The sequence below is a fragment of the Anas platyrhynchos genome, chromosome 5 (genome assembly GCF_047663525.1).
Source record: "Anas platyrhynchos isolate ZD024472 breed Pekin duck chromosome 5, IASCAAS_PekinDuck_T2T, whole genome shotgun sequence".
Classification (NCBI taxonomy): Eukaryota; Metazoa; Chordata; class Aves; order Anseriformes; family Anatidae; genus Anas; species Anas platyrhynchos.
Window position 1 is genome coordinate 42,924,057 of NC_092591.1, and position 20,152 is coordinate 42,944,208.

The 20,152-nt window shown below is 36.0% G+C and overlaps 1 long non-coding RNA gene across 1 annotated transcript; it reads left to right on the forward strand.

Annotated features, from left to right (window-relative positions):
- The first annotated feature begins 218 nt into the window (after window positions 1-218).
- On the forward strand, window positions 219-826 carry LOC140002538 (uncharacterized). The gene is made up of 2 exons (XR_011809345.1): window positions 219-450; window positions 527-826. It is a non-coding gene; the product is annotated as an uncharacterized lncRNA (long non-coding RNA).
- The last annotated feature ends 19,326 nt before the right edge of the window (window positions 827-20,152 follow it).

Sequence of the window (20,152 nt, forward strand, 5' to 3'; positions counted from 1 at the left end):
AATTCATTAGGTCAACTCTAACCACTAAGCCCCTTGTCAGGTTATTTCTATTAGCGATAAGGAGCAATTGAACCTTAAACATTGAAACCTAGGTTGATGAGCCTATTCCACAAAGTCTCATGACTCCACACATGTGAAGTGAAATCTGCCAGGTGGGGATCATTTGACCTTTGCTATATAAGAAGCATGAGGAGTTATGGGAAGACTTGCCACTCTAGGGGAGTTTGAGGTTCAGGTTACTTAGGGTCCTTTTGTATTGTCCTGGGGAAATGGACTCAGTGTTCTCAAGTAGGCTGCTTTTTCATCGTGTTTTCTACCATCTCTGTGATATAGTTTTGGAGACTCAATGAGCTAGTAACATCAGCGGTGACTACTCAGAACAGGAAAAAACTGGTGGTGCTACTTTGCCGTGAAGTTGTTTGGCAGTGAGTCAAATTCAGAAGCCTGCAAGTAAGTGCTCCTGGGTTAAAAATTTGATTTGGGTTGAGGAGCTAGAGGACTTCTTTCACCTTGTCTGTTTCCACAGAACTTACTTAGGTGAATACTCAGCTGGTGCCCAGTCCTGGTCCCGAGCCTTCAGCATGAGAGACCCCCAGAGGGAGCACCAGAGACTGTTATGCATGCTCCAGTGGGAGGGTTTGGATTCCGGAAACTAATTATAATAACCCTGTGTTTTTTTTAGAAGCAGTAGTGAATATGTGTTAGCCTAGGAGCATAAAAATCAGCTGCTTGATGTAACCGGTGTGTGTCTTGGTGGAGCAGAGACTCCTGGTGCACCCAGAGCTGTTTGCTTACCTCTATTCCTTTAATAAATTGTAAAGTTTGATTATAGTCCTATTTTGAAGACTAAGCCATTTATAACAACTGGGGGCTCATCTGGGATGGCTTTAGTTCCTGAATTCTGATTTGATCTAGGAGAGGCGGCCCACCATTTGGTGGCTCCTGTTCGAGTCAGGTCAGGACTAATGCTATCTTGAACCTGAATAAAGGTAAGTGAAGATCTAGATTTTTTTTACGAGCTCCCTTGCTGGCTGCAGCACTGTATTTTGCCTGTAGTTCTGCATACAAAGATCCAAACGAAGATGACAGAGTCACAAGTGTTTAAGTAGCATACAGTTCGGTTCAGTGGGATCTGGTTGCCTGTGTGTGTAAGAGTGTAACTGAGATGGAACTTAGTTCCGAAGTGAGTGTGGAGGTCTTCTAACCATGGTTCCAATCTGCCGCGAGGGACTTGGCCAGTGAAGGACGGAAGCGGTTCCTATAGGATTCATGGGTGGGTGATAGGTACTAAACCCCCTGCAAGACACTCTTACTAAGGTAACCAAGGGCTGTGGGAATTGCCATAGCAAAATTCCTAGATGTGTCAGACAGAATTGAAGACCAAGGACCAGAAGAAAGGGAGCAAATTACCAGACATACAACCAGAAAGTCCGTTAGGAATAATGATTAGAAACTGGAACAACAGGGGCCCCAGAAAACAAAAGAGTAAATTAAAAATGGTCCAGTATTATATGGTAGAATGGCCAAAATAACCCTTAAGACCCCATGTATTTTGGCCGATATTTGTTCACAATGGGACAGGTAATGCATATGTATAGGAGTATTGGGAAACTTCATGTATATGTAACTCTTTACTAGATACAACTAAAGCAAGTTGCCACGTTAGGCGTGTATGACTTTCGTGGGACTACCCCCCACTCTGTGCCGCCCAGAACTGAGTAAACATGCCTACTTTACAATCTTACTGATCATGGAGTCAGCTTTCTGTGAGCCAGGCAGGAGCCATTCTGCTTGGCTGCAGGATCGTCTGCATAGCAGATGCCCCTAGGTGCACCCTGAGTGTGTTGCTCGGAGGGGACTCCACTCTCAGCCATTCACTGCAGGAGCAAAGACCTCCTGAAGCTGCAGACAAATGGTATGTTTTCAGCTGCTGGAGGGATACTAACATGAGTGTTAATAATTGTATGTCTTATTCTTAAATGTCCTGGTATTTTGTGTTTAAAGTACTTGTGTAAGTGTAAGGGTTTGAAACAAAGTGTTACAAGTCACTTCATGAAGAACACAGTCAGAGACAACACTTACTTGGGTTAGTTGTTATTCTAAATTATGTGGTATGAATGAGATGTGCTAGAGGCCTCTTTGTGTGATTGCATGACTGTGCAGTGTGAGTGAAACAGTGTTGCCGCAAAATGAGTGCAGAGTTCCAAACCATGGTTCCTTGTTCTCTGTGAGGGGACTGGGCGGAGATGAACGAAGTGCGTGACAGACCAAAAAGAAGTGCTGTTTTATCCAAGGTTTGATTGGTGATGCCCAATATATGGGCCTGGCGGTGTATCTTGTGAGCCTGTTTTTGCTCTTAAATGCTTTGAGTGTGACACGAAAAAAAAGAAAGGTGGGAGCATTATCTAAGTAACTAACAGTTGAGAAGTATTAGTGTATTTGCTGTGATGTTTGGTCAGTTTCCCAAGTACTGGGGGGGAGAGGGGGCTGACTGAAGCAGAACTGAAAGAGTCATTTCTTTGGTGGTTCGGGCTTGAGCCCTGGGAATTTGGCAAGAAGGGGGAGAGCGAATTTATTTAGGCCTCAATACCTTTTTAAACCCCCATATTGATGGATACACAGGAGTGATTCCTTGCTTTGTATGGGCTTACTAACAAAGTGCATGAGAAAAATTGGTATTCGGCTCGAAATTTGGTCCTGTTGAAACATAAATTTTTGTGGAAAAGGTGGTAATGTTTGTCTAGAAGATGGAAGGCTGAGTGCTTCAGCTGTTTTCCTGAAGTTCCATGGATTTATGATTGGAATAGGGCTCGTTAATAATGTGAAATAGTAAAGTTTGTATGGGGGAAGAAGCATTTAATCCCAGAGAACTGGGACATTGGGGAAGAAGATTCGAAAAAGATAGTAAAAACCTGCAGTAGAAAGGTTTGTGTGGAAATTGAAACAAAGGACAGTAACTAGTAAGGAATAGTAATAAAAAAATAAAAGGAAATTGAGAAATCAAGGAAATGAGTAATATCCAAAACAAAGACGTTTTAAAGAAAGCCTCCTTGGGTGCATATTGGCACATTGGAAGGGCATTGTTAGAACTGGGGGCACAGAAAGCAAGAGGGCTTTCACTAAGTATTGCAATCAATGGTGGCCACTATGTAAACTAAATGGCCACTTTATGGATCAATTGACTATAATGCTATCTTGCAATTAATGTTGTTTTTGGGGAGAGAAGGAAAATAGGATGAAATGTATTATACTGATATGTTGTTCCAGCATTTTAGAGGGAAAAGGAGTGGAATTAAGTTGGCCCCTGACTGAGCCTTTGGTGTTGGCAGGAGAAAAGTACAGGCTGAAGAAAGATAAAGGAAGGGTTAAAAGAGTTGTTGAAGGTGTTAAAGGTGTGGCATATAGTATTTAACAGAGCTGTTTGAAGTTGAATGAGCAGGGAAAGAGGATGTAGGAGTGTTAATAGTTCTGCCTCCACAGGAGGCTGTAATCTCAAAATCACTGGTGTGTGAGCCCTTTGGGGCAGAGGGACCATGATGGGTGCGAGAGGACGTGGACACAGAAAAGCAACTCTTAACTCAACCTGAGTTTGAGTGAGCTCAGATTGCCAATGGGACCACTCAGGGAACTGTTGACAATTGCATTCCCCTGACTGACCCCACACTGCAACTGTAGTCACCCTGGAAATAATGGATGGTAAATACCAAAATCTGGTTAAATTTGGAATTGAGAATCTGTTCCAAAAAGATCCAAAAGAAACCCCTTTGGAATTTTTGGACTAACTCTGAAATGCAATGGAAAACAAAACAAAGCAAACAAATGAAACTGGAGAAAATAGGGGCTAAGTTAGAACAAGGAAAATGGATGCTGCCAGACAGGTGAGAGATATTGCCAGAAGCTTATGCAAAGCAAATATTGGGACATTTGAATGCACAAACATTGGGGTACAAAGGTGTTAAGTGATCATTTACTTAAGCAATTTGGTTGCACTGGGATTTTTGAAATAGCAAAGCAAATTGTACAAAGTTGCTTAACTTGTCAGAAGATAAATAAGAAAGTGTTTCGACAAGCAGCCACGGGAGGGAGAAAAAACAGCTTATAGGCTTTTTGAGAAAGTACAAGTTGATTTAACTGAATTGCCTAAGGTAGGGAGGATAAAATATCTATTGGTAATAGTAGATCATTTAACACAATGGGTAGAAGCTTATCCTGTAGCATGAGCTATGGCACAAATGGTGATAAAAATTCTATTAGAACACCTGATACCTAGATAATCCAGTACATTGATTCTGATCAGGGCACACACTTCTAAAATAATAAAATTATGATGTCAATCATTAGGTATTCAGTGGGAATACCACACTCCGTGGCACCCACGAAGTTCAGGGAAAGTAGAAAGACTGAATCAAACAATAAAACAACAATTGGCTAAATCAATGATTGAGACACAAATGCCCTGGATGAGATGCTTACCATTGGCACTTTTAAACATGAGAACTAAACCACACAGACATGGTGACATCATCAAAACATTTCTGCATGCAAAAATGGTTAAGTGGTACCTCTCATTCAACCATCAAAATATATCACAGCTGCTGCTTTTCAGTGTATCTACTAGGCCAGTAACCTGCCAGAAAAGAAAATTTGCCTGGCTTGACATGATTTGTTCTTGACAAATCCATCTCAGCTGCTTCTCATCATCTTGTTATCCTCTGTGTTTATAAATAGATTGTTTAATGATTTGTTCTATCTTTTTGAGCATCAAAGTTGGCCTGTCTAGTCTAATTTTTTTGATTAAGTTAGTATTAATCAGACATTGAAAATCATGTTGCTAGCATATATTGCCAAAAAAAATAAAATAAAAATCTGCCTGTAGAATCTGTGGTTCTGTGAATTTCCTGTTCTAGATTGATAGAGAATGGCACATTTCATTAACATAGTTTTTGCAGGAAATTGCTTTCCACACTGAATCACTCTTAGGCATAGAGAGACTGAAAGGAGAAAAAAAGGTGGAGGGCAAGGGGGGGGGATTGGCCTAAAGCAGTAGGAAGCAGTAGAAAGCCTCCCAGCTGAGGCTTCAGGCTTTGGATAAGGCTCTTAGTATGTGTCTGGCACTTACATGAGTCTGGCACCTGCATCAGTTTGATAGACAGATCAATTTGTGAGCCTGGCTATGCAAACTGAAAAGTCTTTAAAAAGGCTTTGCTGCTACACAAAATGGGAAGCAATGACATGCTGACCATAATTTTATTGATAAATGTAACACTTTGGAGGAGTCATCACTGTTCTGGTGTTTTCTGTGTCACTAATTACATATTTAATAAGAATAGAACTCCAATGACTGCTACAGTGGAGTAAGGAAAAATGGAGAACTTGAGGAATTTGCTGCTCTACTAAAACCTGCAGCCAATTAAAAAACCTAGAGACAATTTTGGCTATTTGAAGGGTTTGTCTTGTTTAAGAATGGACAAACAAAAATCTCGATATGTAAGCCAAGGTAGCAATATTCAATTTATTGTGTTGTCTTTATGAAATTGTAAGGTCGCCATCTGGTGGTTGTTTTAATATCAAAAATGTGGGATTCTTTTTGAACAGCTGTTGATCTATGATTGTGGGGTTTTAATTTAATCTGAAAGATTAAATTTTAATTTAATCTGAAAAAAAGTACATGATGTTCAAGTACACGATGAGGCTTTTTTTCAAAAATATTGCTAAACATTTGCTAAGTGGGACATGGGGTGATGAAAATGATCAACTTCAGAGTAATGAATATCCTAGCAAAATGAAGGGAATGGAAGTTACTATAATGACTCTATGGATGTTGAGATGTGTTTAGATGCCTATATTAAAATTCATATTCAGGAAAATAAAAACTTTATCTATAAAAATATTGGCACAAAACTCATTTTATGTTCCACAATCAAAGATGGGGTTTATCTTACCTAACTTTAGCAACTGAAAAATTAAGCCGGCTCTGTTAGAGTTACTTCTGTTGTCAGTGAATAAATACAGACCCCTTTAAATATTAATACATACTCACCTAATAAAGTCATGCAAGATAAATATGATAACCCTCTGGAAAGGAAGAAAAAAACCCTGGAGTTCTTCATCTCTCTCCCTGGTTGACTGCTTTATGCCCAACCTTTCAACAAGTAAACAAAGATGAAATCCAACCTAAAGTCAAGTGTTGGACATTTTCTATATCCATGGAATCTTGCATTTTGTCTCTCATACATCCAACAAACCAACTGATTTGGAGTTGTTGAGGATGGAGTTCTGAGTCCTCGAGTTCATGAGGCCAGAAGGATGCTATCAGGGTAGGAAACATGTTTGTTGTTTGTTTGTTTTCCCCAGATGTATGTAATGTGCTGATATCTATGCATTAGATAAGGCACTGTGAGATGAAGCTATCACTTTACTAATTCTGAGGAGCTTTTTATTTAACTTAGGACATTACTTTGGGTTTTTGTTTCTTTTCACATTAGAAGAATAAGTTAGTTATCTTTATGGCAAATAAGCACACTTTTGGTTAGAACCTATAGCTATACATCTTGGCTTCAAAATGGATATAACTTAACAGATGATCAAGACGTAGAACACCTTTCTTTCACTCTACAATAACTCTTCTCTCCACACATATGTATATAATACAGTCTGTTACAGGACCTTTTTAAATGGCAGAGCAGTACTCAGAAACATGCTACAGTGTTGTCCCAACCTCTCCGAGCAAAAGCAACTGAGATCCTTGACAGATCCTCTTGTACTAAAAAATTGTATTGAATTTGTACTTAACTATTGGAATAGCTTATTGAAAGATGCTGTAAGAAGGATGAAAGCTTGGTAAGGTCTTGGTCTTCCTTGCTCTAGTGCAGAAAATGAGGGTAGTGTTTGACAGTGATGACTACTGCATAATAAAATTAAACTTTATATTATGATTTTAAAGAGAAGTCATTTTTTTTCTGTTTAAAAGATAAGGAAACAAAATTTATAAAATATACCACTTTTATAATTTCACTAAATCTACTGATCCCTCTTTGCTACCCTAAACTCTTGGAATAAAGGCACATAATTGTACACCAATGTAACCAACACACATCTTGAATATATGCTAGGTTTCTTCAGTCATAAAATTAAGTTTTACATTGTTCTGTGACAAATTAATGTGTTTTATAAAACGTGCTTCATTAGCAGTAACAACTCTGAGGCAGTCTTTGTGTAGTTTCTTACTAACTGTGGAACTACCCTCAATAAGCAATGAATGCAAGCAATGTGTGTCCTATAATCAGATTTTGGAAACTTGATCTAAACTTGATCAATGATCAAGTTTAGAGAGCCAAACAATATATTTTAATTTGCTGTTACTGTTGCTAATAGAATTATATAAGCATAACCAAGCTAAATGTGGAATTTGCTTTACGGTAAGGTACTTGAAACAATGCAGAACATGTTCTGTTTAGCAGAACATTCTACTTGCACAAATTCAGAATCACTTTTGGAAAGGAGCATCAGGATTAATCTAGATTTAAACCAATACAGTTTTGCACTTTAAAGAGCATATACATGAAGTGTTAGACAGTTCTAGAATTAGGGTCCTTTATGCTACAGAATCATTATGTGAAAGATAGCATTTAGGAAAAAACAAGTGTTGGCAAAAGTACTGAAATCAATTAGAAAACCAGGACTTCACTGGCAAAGGGTATTTAAAAAAGAAAACAACAGGAATAACAAAAACAAAACATTATGAGATAAAGTTAAGAATCCTAGAAGGAAGGAAAGGATATTTGCTTTTGGGAAGGAATGTCATATCAACCTTGCTTATTTTACCATGATGACTTCACTGTTGCCTTCAACATTGGATTGCACTGTGCAAATGTTTGTCATTACCAAATACAAAGCACAATGGAAGAAGATATTCTGTCCTAAATAAACAGAAGAAACTCTGTGGCCCTCTGAAAGTAAACAATGTGGATAATTTATGCTACTGATTCACCGGTTGAATCCAAGACCATTGATAAGCAGAGCAAGACTGAGAAAAATTCACCATGATTTTATGGCCTATTGATCACATTGCTTTTTCCTGGAAATGTCCTTATTCAGAGCATTACATTTTTCTTATAGTATGCAAACTACATCATTTAATAACAGGAAAATTATTTTCTTCATAGGACTGTTTTAATTCTATGTGAACCAGCTTCATTTTTTAATGTTTCCTCTACGTTTTTCACTCCACCCTCTCAATATGAATAGGAAGTAAAAATTATTAGCGTTCTTCCTCTGTGAATAGGAAATTACCAGAGAAGGATTGTACCTTACCTAAGATCTCAATGAAAATTTGTTGTAGGAGCTTATTGTTAAACTTAGCTTCCAAAAACTTTGTTAAAGAACTCATTTTAGAAACATGACTTAAATATTTTGAAATTATTTCTTTTGGCAATATTTTTTCTTTATAGTTTTATTATAAATCCAGTTTAAAACTATGTGATATTTTTGGACTAGTGGTTGCATTTGTAGTGTAAATGAAAACATTTTTTTTAAAGTAAAAAAAAAAAGTCCACTTTTTCTGGGAAACACTATGGAAAAAGACCTTTTCAGTAATTTCTGTAAGTGCTAAAATAGTCCTCAAGGGTAATTTTTGACTTGTAGGAATTATTTCACACACAGAATCACAGAATTTCCAGGTTGGAAGAGACCTCAAGATCATTGAGTCCAACCTCTGACCTAACGCTAACAGTCCCCACTAAACCATATCCCTAAGCTCTACATCTAAGCGTCTTCCTACAATACCTCCATTATTCAGTTGCTGATAAACTCTGTTACTAGAAAATAATGCCAGATTTCTGAAGTTACTCCAAAATACTCCAAATATTCAATAATGGAAATACTGAATTTTATGTTGATTGGAAAAAAAAAATAGAATGCCTGCAAGTAACATACTATGCTTTATATGGAAGATTTTGGTATCTTAAAACTAGAATCTACAGATAAATAGTTGCATTTGAATATAAATAGTACATATGATAGCCACAATCTTTGACATCACATTAATACTTAATACTTATTAATGATCACCTATTTTTAATGTGAGATATGTTTACATACACAAACTTTTATATATTACGTTATATATTCTACAATATCCTTATATCTCTCCACAATATATATGAATTTACATTATCCATTTAAATATTTATAATTTTCTCTCTTCCTGTAGTCTTGTTTACTTTGCATTGCATCCCTTTTTGTACCCCTCTTGTTTTTGCAAAACAGAACAAATTAAAATTATGCACAAACATACCATACCTCCCTTTTCATAAATCTGCATCAGCTCAAACCAGAATTGTTTACATAGGAACAAAGTGCAATATAGTAAAATATTACAGAAATGAATTGTGTACAAATAAAGCACAAATAAACTAAGTGCTATCTGAAAGTATAATGAACTGTTTATTAATAATGCATTAGAAGTTAACACTGAAATCAAATTAGTCATCTCAGGAAGTTTGTATGCTTTTTTTTCTTGTCACTGATGGTGTGGTAATAGTTTTTAAAGCAAGTGTGCTTCTATGATGAGTTAATTTAGCATTCAGTATAATAGCACCAATAATAATGAGCTCATTTGGCTTCCATTATATAAGCATTAGATAATGGATACCTATATTAAAGTGTTACTGTTATGGTGGTGTTTTTTTTCTTCATTTGGTATACAGTGCTAAATCTTTAAAGTAAAGCTTTTATGCAAATTGTTGATGTTTTTATCTTTGAGTCATGACTAATTTTACGGACTCTGGAATGCCATTATTGTCAAAGCTGCTTTTGATATGAGACTCTCAGTAATTTGACTTGCCAAGAATTTTATTATCATTAGTTCTATCCCTGCTTTTTGCTTTAATCTTTTCTCCCTTCATCAGATTTTTACATACTGCTACTTGTAGCAACTTCCAACAAAAACAGTGATATGCTTGTGGAAATGCTCGCTAATGTTAGTACCATTCAGTGAATGACCAATTTGGATTGCTGGGTACTAGAAGCCCCCTGACAATTGTTGGTGATATATTTCTGTGTTTTCAGTGGGGAGGATATTTATATTATAGATTAAGAGATTTAAGTAGCAGGATGGGACAAGCTGGAGCTTTATTTTTATTTAATGCTTATCATAATCTAAAATCCTTCAAAGTGGATGCTGTGGAGCAGTTTGTTCATAGCCATTTATCCATGAATACATTTTAAGACATCAAAATATATACAAAATATTATCAGATGACTTTTTTTTTCCCTTGTTGTATGCAAGTGTGATAGAAAAAAAAAAGGTACAGTTTTAATCGACTCAGTTTCCTGTATGAATTTGCATTTATTCTTTTTATCCACACTGTTTGATAGGTAGTTGGCCCTATGATAAGGTAAAATAGACACTACTTTCTAACCTGTATCTACGTGTCCTAGTCCCAGAGACTGAGTCTGTCTTTGTCTCTACTCACAACCATACTCAAACCATTTGTTTACACCATCAGGGCACCGTGAAGGTTTAGGATTTATGGCAGGTTTGGGCCTGAGATTAGATATCACGTATAAGACTGTCTCACTAAAATGAGAACAGAGGTATTTCCCCATATGCAGGAGACGGGGTGGATAAAACACTGAAAAGGTAAAGGGCCCATATCTGTATCAGTGTTATTTGGTAAATCCAATAATCTGTGCTTTTTGATTTACAATCAAGAAGAGAAATAATTGTGACAATTGATTATATTAATTCAGCTAGGGGGCTACATTATTTAGACAGTAGAGGCTATTGTTAATTTTATTCTAAAGAGAAAAAAATAGTTGTATTAATAAGACAGAGAACTGAGAGTAAAAGGATTTTTGAGAGAGAGAGAGCAATAAAGCCTATGCTATCTCAGGCAGGGAGACCTGATTAAAGCATCCTCACAACCTGTACAACCTGTCAGAGGAGTTGGAAATCCTGAGAACCCAAAATCTTTTAACACTGGGAGTCCAGCAGTGTGTCTACCTGATATTCTCCAAGATTCTTACCCTTAATTTATCTTTTGTCTTCAACTAGCCTTTGAAATAAATCTTTATAAGCATTATAAATCTGGAGACTTGACAGCTTCTGCTTTAAAGAGACACAGAATTTAAGTAAAAAATTTAAGTAAATATGGACATTTACTTAAATATGGAAAGACGCAGAATTTAAGCAAATATGGAAATTTAAAGGTCTACTGTTTTATTCTTTCTAGATGATTAGATTAACCAATAACATAATCAATAAGATTATTTATTTTCTAATAATACTTTTCCCTTGATAGGTAAAAGACAGGTAGACGATTAACAGGTTGGTCATTCTTAAGGAATCTTTAAGGAAGCAAACTGTGAGGAAAAAAAAAAATCACTTACTGATTCCACAAAATGATGAGAGCTAGGTGGGAACGGTTTCCTGATAATTAACATCAAACTGCTAAATTTAAGACAAAGATGGGCTCAGGACTTCTATTCTTGAAAATATAATCTAAGCTTTAGCAAGTAGATAAAAGAATAAAAGAAGATTAAAACAGAAAGCAACCCTATGAAGGGTCTTTGGACTACTAGAGCTAAAATTCTGGTTTTATTTTTATTTTATTTTTATTTTATTTTTTTAATCAAAGTCAACAGAAGAGGTCAAAATTAGCAAAACTGATCTTCAAAAGATGGAGATGGAGGACACTGGAAGACATCTATGGTCAAATCTATGAAAATCTATCTTGTTTTCAGGACTTTGATTTTGCTTCATTTTATTGTTATTCTCACCTTTTTTTTTTTGAGTGTGTATTTTGAAATGTAAATATCTATTTGACCACTTCCTCCTTATTTGAGCATGAAAACAATTTTCAGTTCTTGCGAAACTTCATAAAATAGTCTTTCTAATTAGCCTACAGCATAATAAAACTGAACTGTTGGCAGTACAGTTTGGTGTAATTTTATTCTAGGGTTGTTCTTTAATTGATTTTTAAAGGAGGACTTCACCAATTTGGTCTGAAAGAACCTTGCTGTAACTAATTCCTTCATTTCTTCAAGCTGCATTTTGACTTAATCTCATGGCTTTAGAGAAAAGTCAGTATTCAACTGTGTAAAGAAGAGAACAGCTCATCAGTGCTCCCCAATGACAGCCTCTTGCAGCCTTATGAGTAAGGCAAACTAGGGAATGGAATATATCTAGATCACATCTGATGAAATAAATATTTCATCTGATTTCTGCACAGAGAGAATTTCTATAGGTTTATACTCATTTCAGGACAAGATAGTAACTCTGAGGAAAAAAAAAAGATGAAGCTCCTCAACATTTTTTTTTTTGTGTGTCTGGAATGACAGCACAGAGAAATAAGAAAGAGGAGAGCTAAAGATAACCAAAATCTCTGTATCTCAGTGCCCCCGTGCCTGCTCAGCTCCACTAGAGCACCATAGGAACAGTTTGGCTCCCTGTGACGGACAGTGAACTGAAGGAACATCTCAGTAAACACATACATAACTCTGAGAAGGTGTACTGTGCGGTACTGTACAGATGCAGTTTCTCTCCACAGGTCAGTGAAGCCTTTTACCTTCACCTGTGCATATTTCAAAGACTGATTGTGACACCTAGACATCTAGCCTGTCTGAGAGAGAACAGGATTACACCCTTTTTACATAGAAGGGAAAGGGAAAAATTGAAATCTTTTAGTCTCCTTGTGAAATCCTTGTTGACTTCAGTGCTCTTGAAATCATAGAAACAGTTGATGTACAATTAAAGGAATATGTGTTTAGCTAAAATACCTTAGAGACTACTTGATCCATACGAATGTTAAAACTGTCTCCTCCAGTTTGATAAATAATGTTGGATTTTTCCAACACTAGTGTTACAATGATTGAGACTGATTTAGCATTAATATTAAATCCCAAATTATTATGGATATTTTTTTCTTTAACTGCAAAAAGAATGCTTCGAAGTTATATAAAAACACAGACTTAACTCCAGAAATCATCTTCCTCCCTCTCTGCTAGCTTGAACATTTCTAAGTCATGTAAGGTTAGTGTTTAGATCCCAATGGATGTTTAAAAATATTGTTATTTTATGTTGAAAACATTGTTAAATGTTTCCTTCAAACTATGTTAAAATTTCTAGTTCAGATCAAATAAAATTAAACTACTCAGGTGATTTTTTTTATTGTTTGTTTTAAGTAACTTACCCTCTAATGCCAATGAAAAAATGTTCTCAGATCGTATATCGGCATCTGTGAATAAAGCTCATATTCTAAAGTGAATTCATAAATATCATTGATTTCAGAAATCACTGGATGAAATCCTTTGTGTAACTCTTATGTACATATTATACTAGCTAATCAAGAAGCTACTAGGTAAACCTTCGTAGTTGTTTTGCTTTTCTTGTCTGGCTTAAAACAAAGCAATGAATTTTCATGCCTTAATTAAAATTTCAAATACTTTAAATTCTTGTGATTGGAATCTCATGAAACTCATTCTGTCCAGCTGGATGGAGTACCTTCTTTCCTATAGTTTTGGGAATTTTCCTTTCTCTAAAGTTTGTCCTGTATCCTTGTTTTCCCACATAGAAATTAGGTCCTTTACTTTACATGTGAGAAACAAGGAGGCAAAGCATTTTCCTCAACTACTCTACTACTTCAGTGCTGCTTTTGGTAGATGTTTCCAGGGGAAATTTTATGTGAGTTTCCCCAAAGAGCAGAAAATCAGCTATAGATCAGCTATCTAGAGAGCATTGTATATATCCTCACAGAGAAAATATAGAGAAGAATGAAACCTGTGAATGAATTGAGAAAGAGATTAAAAATGATGAACTATTTAGAATTAAAAAAAAAAAAAAAGAGGGAGAGAGAGAAATGAAGTGATAAAAAGAAAAGGAAAATTATAAAAAGAAGGAAAAAATCAGAGAGGGTGAAATAACTAGGGCCAAAACAGGAAGGTAGGAGGACTTACCTTAAGTTTATCTGTAAAGATAAACAAGTAGAAATAACAGTACAGAAGGAAGGAAGTCATATGAGGGAATGAAAATTAAACTAGGTTAAGTGGAAAGAAAACTTTGTCAAGTTGAACAAACAATGTAAGAAGTAGGGGAAATACATAGATGAAAAGATATTTTGAAGAGAAAGAGGGAGAGAAATAGAGAGTGAAAGAGAAAGAGAAAAGTAAAATATTTGTTGTACTTTCAGTAATATTTTACTATTACAAAGCGAATTAAACATTGCAATTACTGCATGAGAGCATTCATTGAGAATAAAATATTGAAAAATAAGAGAAAAGATTGATGAAGAAGAACAAAGTGAAGAAGAGGGAAAAGATATTAAAAACTCAGTCATCATGTAAATATAAGTTTCTGTAAATTTAGTTTAAAAAAAAAAAAAATCTCAAGGTGTGGTAACTTCTTTGGGATTTAGGAAACAGAAAATTACTTTCAGGAAGTTCTGAACTACTCTTCTCCTGAATCTTTAAGTCTCATAATTTGGTAACTCAATATATCAGTAAAATTTTATGAGCTATTGCAATAACTGCTTGAAACTCAGACAGAAATGAGAAATGATCGCCCTATATCCCACAGCTTTGGAACCTCAGGGCATCCAGATCAGCCTCCACCTACTGACAACTTCGAGTTAATTCATGCTGTGTTTGTTATTTTGTTAATGCCAAGAAAATTATCTGGACAGAAAAATGCCTGTCTCATTTTTTTTAGAATAGAAAAATCTGTAGTAATTGGTTTTTCTTCCTCAATATCTTGTACCTGGCATAAAGTCTACATCACTGAATGACTTTTTATCCCTAAACAGACAAATGTGAATAGCTATGGTAACACAATCCTGCTGAGAGCATATAAAAACTGGGGTGAGATCTTAAACAGTTACACCTTTATTATGTCTTTTTTTCTTTGAAATTTAGTAGCAATTCTATCTCTGGATTATATTATTTTTTCTTATTTTTCTTTGCCTACTCCTCTGTTTTTCCACTTCAGTTAGAGACTCATTCAAGTGATACATACAGGGCACATGTGACTGTTGAACTAACACGTATCTGATGTCTAATGACTCCTGCAACATTTAGCACAATGCCAGAACAGTCCTGTAACTCCATCACAGTCTTCTGATATGGCAACTGCATCATCCACACTGTTTAGGGTATAGGTATCTGACACATTGCTGAGCCCTGAAGACATTGCACTAGCAGAACTCCTAACACATTTTTCAATTCCATCGACCAGATTGCAATTGCTGGTGATTAGTTTAGAGCTTCTCTGTGAAGAGATGTTGTAAATATATAAAAAAGAAAAAAGAAATGGTGCTATAGTATGGTTGTTTATGAGTCATATGACTATTTATATGATAGCTACATGACCAACTTGCAAGTATCTCCCTCTTCTGGTCAGAAGCATGCCTATTACTTGATGAGGTATTCCAGTATTTTGGCATACTTGACATTCATTTTATAATGCAATATTGCAATTTTCCAGTGCCCCTATGAGAAATCATGTCCTTGGCCCTCAAACAAATGCTCTTCACTATTGCTGTAATATGAAAGAATCAGAGGAGGTGGGGGAAAAAAATAACATATGCACAAGTACATATTTGCATATGGATATTTATTTATTTATACGTTTGTTTTTAAGTACCATTTTTAGAAATACTTCCTAATCTGGAAGTCTTAAAGAGAATAGTGGCAGATAAGCTGTTTCAAAGGTGCTAGGAATATCTAGTGTTTTCATAGGGGTGATGTTAGTCTTGTGTTTTATTGTTATGGGCAGGAAGAACTTGTTGGGAGACTGGGATTCTGCCAAAATGGAAACTCCAGTAATGAATATCAAACTGAAAGTTTAGACTCAGATAGTGAGATTGGGACCAAAGTGTATGCTGGTTTTATGTAGAAGCTTAAAAGCACATTAATTCAGTTTGTAGTTCCAAGAAATAGAAATGTGGCCAGTCACAAAAGGGTTAATGACTTTCAGTACTTTAATGTTTGCTACAGTAGATGGTAACCTTCCACATATGCAGCTACTGCAGCAGCAGCTTTGAAGTCACAGCACAGCATCAGGGTTTCCTAGGATCAAACAGCATAGTGAATCACGCAGTAGTGGTGGGAGTTCAAGTTATCACAGCGGTGGTTCAAGTAATACCGACAGTAGTGACAGCTGTAGTGAGAAACTGTTCCGAACCTTTCCATCCTTCCCCACATTCGGATTCTCTCTCCTCACTGCCCACCCCCACCCCTAAAAAAATAAAAAATAAAAAAATCGAGCCAAACTACTTCCAATTGTGTGGGTTTGTGTATTGTGTAGTTTGAAGAGCCTCTTGAAAAAACATCCTTGTGTGCTAATTGCAAAGTAGTATTTTTAACATATGCTGAGTCTAGCATTGCAGTTTACATTAAGGTAATCTATGAAATGCTAGTCTGTCAGCAAAGGGAATTTTTCTGACCTACAATATTATGACTCTTCAAGTAAATATGAACTTGGAAGACAAAGTTTCTTAAATATGATCTACCTCTCACCAAAGCCTGCTCTCAGTAAAATAAATCTGAATCTTATTGACTTTAAAGTATGCTGAACAAACTATTTCCTTGTTACTTGCAGGAATATTCAGAACAAGTGAAAAGTAAAAAGCAACTGAATTTGCTGACAGATGTCAGTTCAGTGCAGACTTTTAGCATATAGGTGGCTGTGGATCAGTGGAAGGAAAGTCCTACCATTCCCATCTGCCCTCTCCCTGGTCACTGTGGAAATTCCAGGTTTTATCCATTGTTTTCACAATAACATTTTAATATATCTATTTTTGGTTTGCCCTTTTTGTCTTCACTACCTTTCACAGTCTAAAGTGTGTAGTATAGTCTTTCTCTAAAATACACGGATTTTGTGGTTAACATGTCACTGAATCAGATGAAGTTGCACTGTAAGTATGATAAATGAGTGCTTTTCTATTGTTTCTCTCTTTAGAGCAATAAATGCTATGAAACTATGTTCTTTAAATAGTGAGGGAAGTCAGGGCTTGGTACTGTAGCCAGTATATCAAATTCAGATACCTAACAAAAGAAATCAATCACAATCCCATTTCCTAAGGTGAATCAAAATCATTTTCAATTGCACTTCCAGAATTTACAGCTGTTTTGACAGGATCTGGTTTATATGCATTAATAGCAAAGCTTATTTTGGAAAGACAGGAAGATGCTGATAAAGTGGTATTATCAATCCAATTAGCAATCGGTTTGAGCATTCCCTGTTGCTGCACAATACGTGTGACAAGAAGAGTCCTGGACAATATACAACAGTGATCTCACAACAGAAGACAGGGTTGCAGGCCTAGCTTTCTATTCTGTTGTGACACAAGCCAGCTTTGTGTTTCTCTTTTGCTTTTCCTTTCCTCCCTCTTTTTGTTTTTACAAAAGCTGTTAGCCCTTTTTTCAAATCCTGCAGTGCCATGATAGCTTCAGTGAGCTATCAAAAGCTTCTTCTATCTGTTATAGCAGATGCCTAGAGCTATAGTGTGAAATCAAAGAAAATAAACTCTGTTGACATGATTGGTAGTATATACTGTGTACTTCATAGTAGGTTTCAAACAGTTGTCTTTATAAAGCTCTGAAAGAAAGGCGTTTTATTTATTTTATTCTACACATAAAAAAAATTCATATTAAAAAAAAAAAAAAACAACAAAAAACACAAAACCAAACCTAGCTGAAAATATGCAAATGAATATGACAGTGCAAATGAATATGACAGGCAAAGCAAATTTTCAAATGGTGTAACGTCATAACTTCCTAGCCTAATTATGGCAGATTGTATTAGGTGAGAATCTGTTCCCTAACCATTTTACTAAAGTACATAGTATTGATTTCTTCATTGTAGGTATGTGAATTTGATGTACTGTTTATTGTACCATACACTGAATCCCTCTACTGTTTAAAAATCTTAGATTCACTATACTTACTGGCTGTTCTAAAGAGAGAAATGAATGCAAAGAACACATTCATCACAGTTATGAGATAACCTAGTGTGATTAGTGACATGCTAACTACAAAATTTTTGATTGCTTTGCAGAAGCAAATCAAAAGTGATTTTATTTTTATTTTTTATTCTTATTTTTATTTTTTAATCTCATTTGGTCAATAAATAAGAAACTCTGCAGGAATAGAAATTTCTTGAGAAGGTCATTTCATGTTCATCTGAACTGCTATAAAAAGAGCCTGTGAATTGCTAAGAGAAGAACTCAGATAAAGCAGGTCATGAATAAAATCTCTTTAATTGAGATCAGCTTTTGTAAAACCATAAAATTCAGTCTCATTTGGTCTAGAAATAGGAAACTGGAAAGAAAAAAAGTCCTTGAGAACACAGTTTCACAGTCACCTTGTCCTGGTTTCAGTTAGGACAGAGTTAATTTTCTTCCTAGTAGCTGGTAGAATGCTATGTTTTGGCTTAGGATGAGAAGAGTGCTGATAACAGTCTGATGTTTTAATTGTTGTTGCAGAGCAGTGCTTACACCAAGCCAAGGATGTCTCAGCTTCTCACTCTGTCCTGCCAACAGGCAGGCTGGGGGTGCAGCAAGAGCTGGGAGGGGACAGACCCAGGACAGGTGACCCAAACTAGCCAAAGGGGTATTCCATACCATCTGAGTATTCCATTCCAAAGGGGTATTCCATACCATAGGGGTGGCTAGCTGGGGGAGGGGGGTCTGCACTGCTCGGGGTTGGGCTGGGCATCAGTCAGCAGGTGGAGAGCAATTGCATTGTGCATCACTTGTTTGTACACATTATTAGTAGTAGTACTATTATCATCATCGTTGTTGTTATTATTATTATTATTGTTATTAACTGTCTTTATCTCAACTCACGGGCTTTACTTTCCTGTTTCTCTCCCCTATCCCAGAGAGGGAGGGGGTAGGGTGAGCGAACGGCTGTGTGGTGTTTAGCTGCCAGCCGGGTTAAACCACTACACACCTGTACTGCTATGAGACTAACTCACATAAAGCAGATTCTGAACAAACTATTTTAAATAGAAAGTATGTTTTGTAAAATCAGAAAACTAGTTGGAAGATTTCATTTTCCCTCAAACCTGTTTCCATTTTAAAAGGAAAGATTTAGAAATTTTATCCGAAACAAGTTTTCATTGTAAATGGTATCAAAACATTCAGGTTCCAGCCTCAGTGGTCCTGGTGTGCTATTGTATATTTTTGTTTGTTTTATTTGTTTGTGTTTTGTTTGGATTTTGGCATAGTCAGATCAAGACACAGGTCACTCTAAAATTGAAAATGTGCTAAATTGTTCTTTATTTAATGAGAAGCACTATCTGGAGCTGAGAGAAGCTAGGACTCCCATGTCCTAGGGCATTTCCAACAAAAAGCATACCCTATTTTAGTGAAGTTGTAGCATAGACAACTTAAAGCTTCTAAATAGTGTAAGTAAAATTAAATTTTGTTGCCCCAAGGATAATGACAAAATTAGTTCTGTGTTGTGACAGAGCCAGAAGTATTCCTGGCTCAAAAAAAAACCCACAACATGTTCCTAATACCAATTATGGGTGGTTGCACCCTGGTTTCCTACATACAGTTACTTGTCCTCTGGCTCTGTCTCCTATCATTGTTGAGTATACCTTTCATAAAAACTGTTGCTATTGTTAATAATAATAATAATAATAATAATAATAATAAAGTATAGTTACCTACTGCTACAACCATCCTTCTCAGGGAGAACTGCAGCTGCTCTTCTTCCCTACAGCAACCTGGGCTAAAATGCTAGTTCTGGTCTCCATGGAGCAGAGTCATGAACACAGGCTGTGGAGCCATAGGTTAATGAAGGTGGATATTTTACTTGTATTTAGTGGACAGCTTCCTTTTTATCTAAATTAACCTATCGCAACTTCTAGCACTTGACTGCAGCAACAATATACACAAATATTTTTGAATTACTTTTCCTTCATTTTTCAACTTTATGTTTATAAAGCTGAGAAATCGCTCATTGAGCTATCCCCTAAATTTTTTTGTTTAAAATTGCACAAAAATGCATTTTTTCCCTAGCAGTTCACATACACAAGAAAAATAATTTATTCTTCACGTCAGTATAAAAAAAAAAAAAAAAAAAAACAGTTTTCTTGTTGTTTTTTGTTTTTTGTTTTTTTTTAAAGCAGGGACACACAGTACAGTAG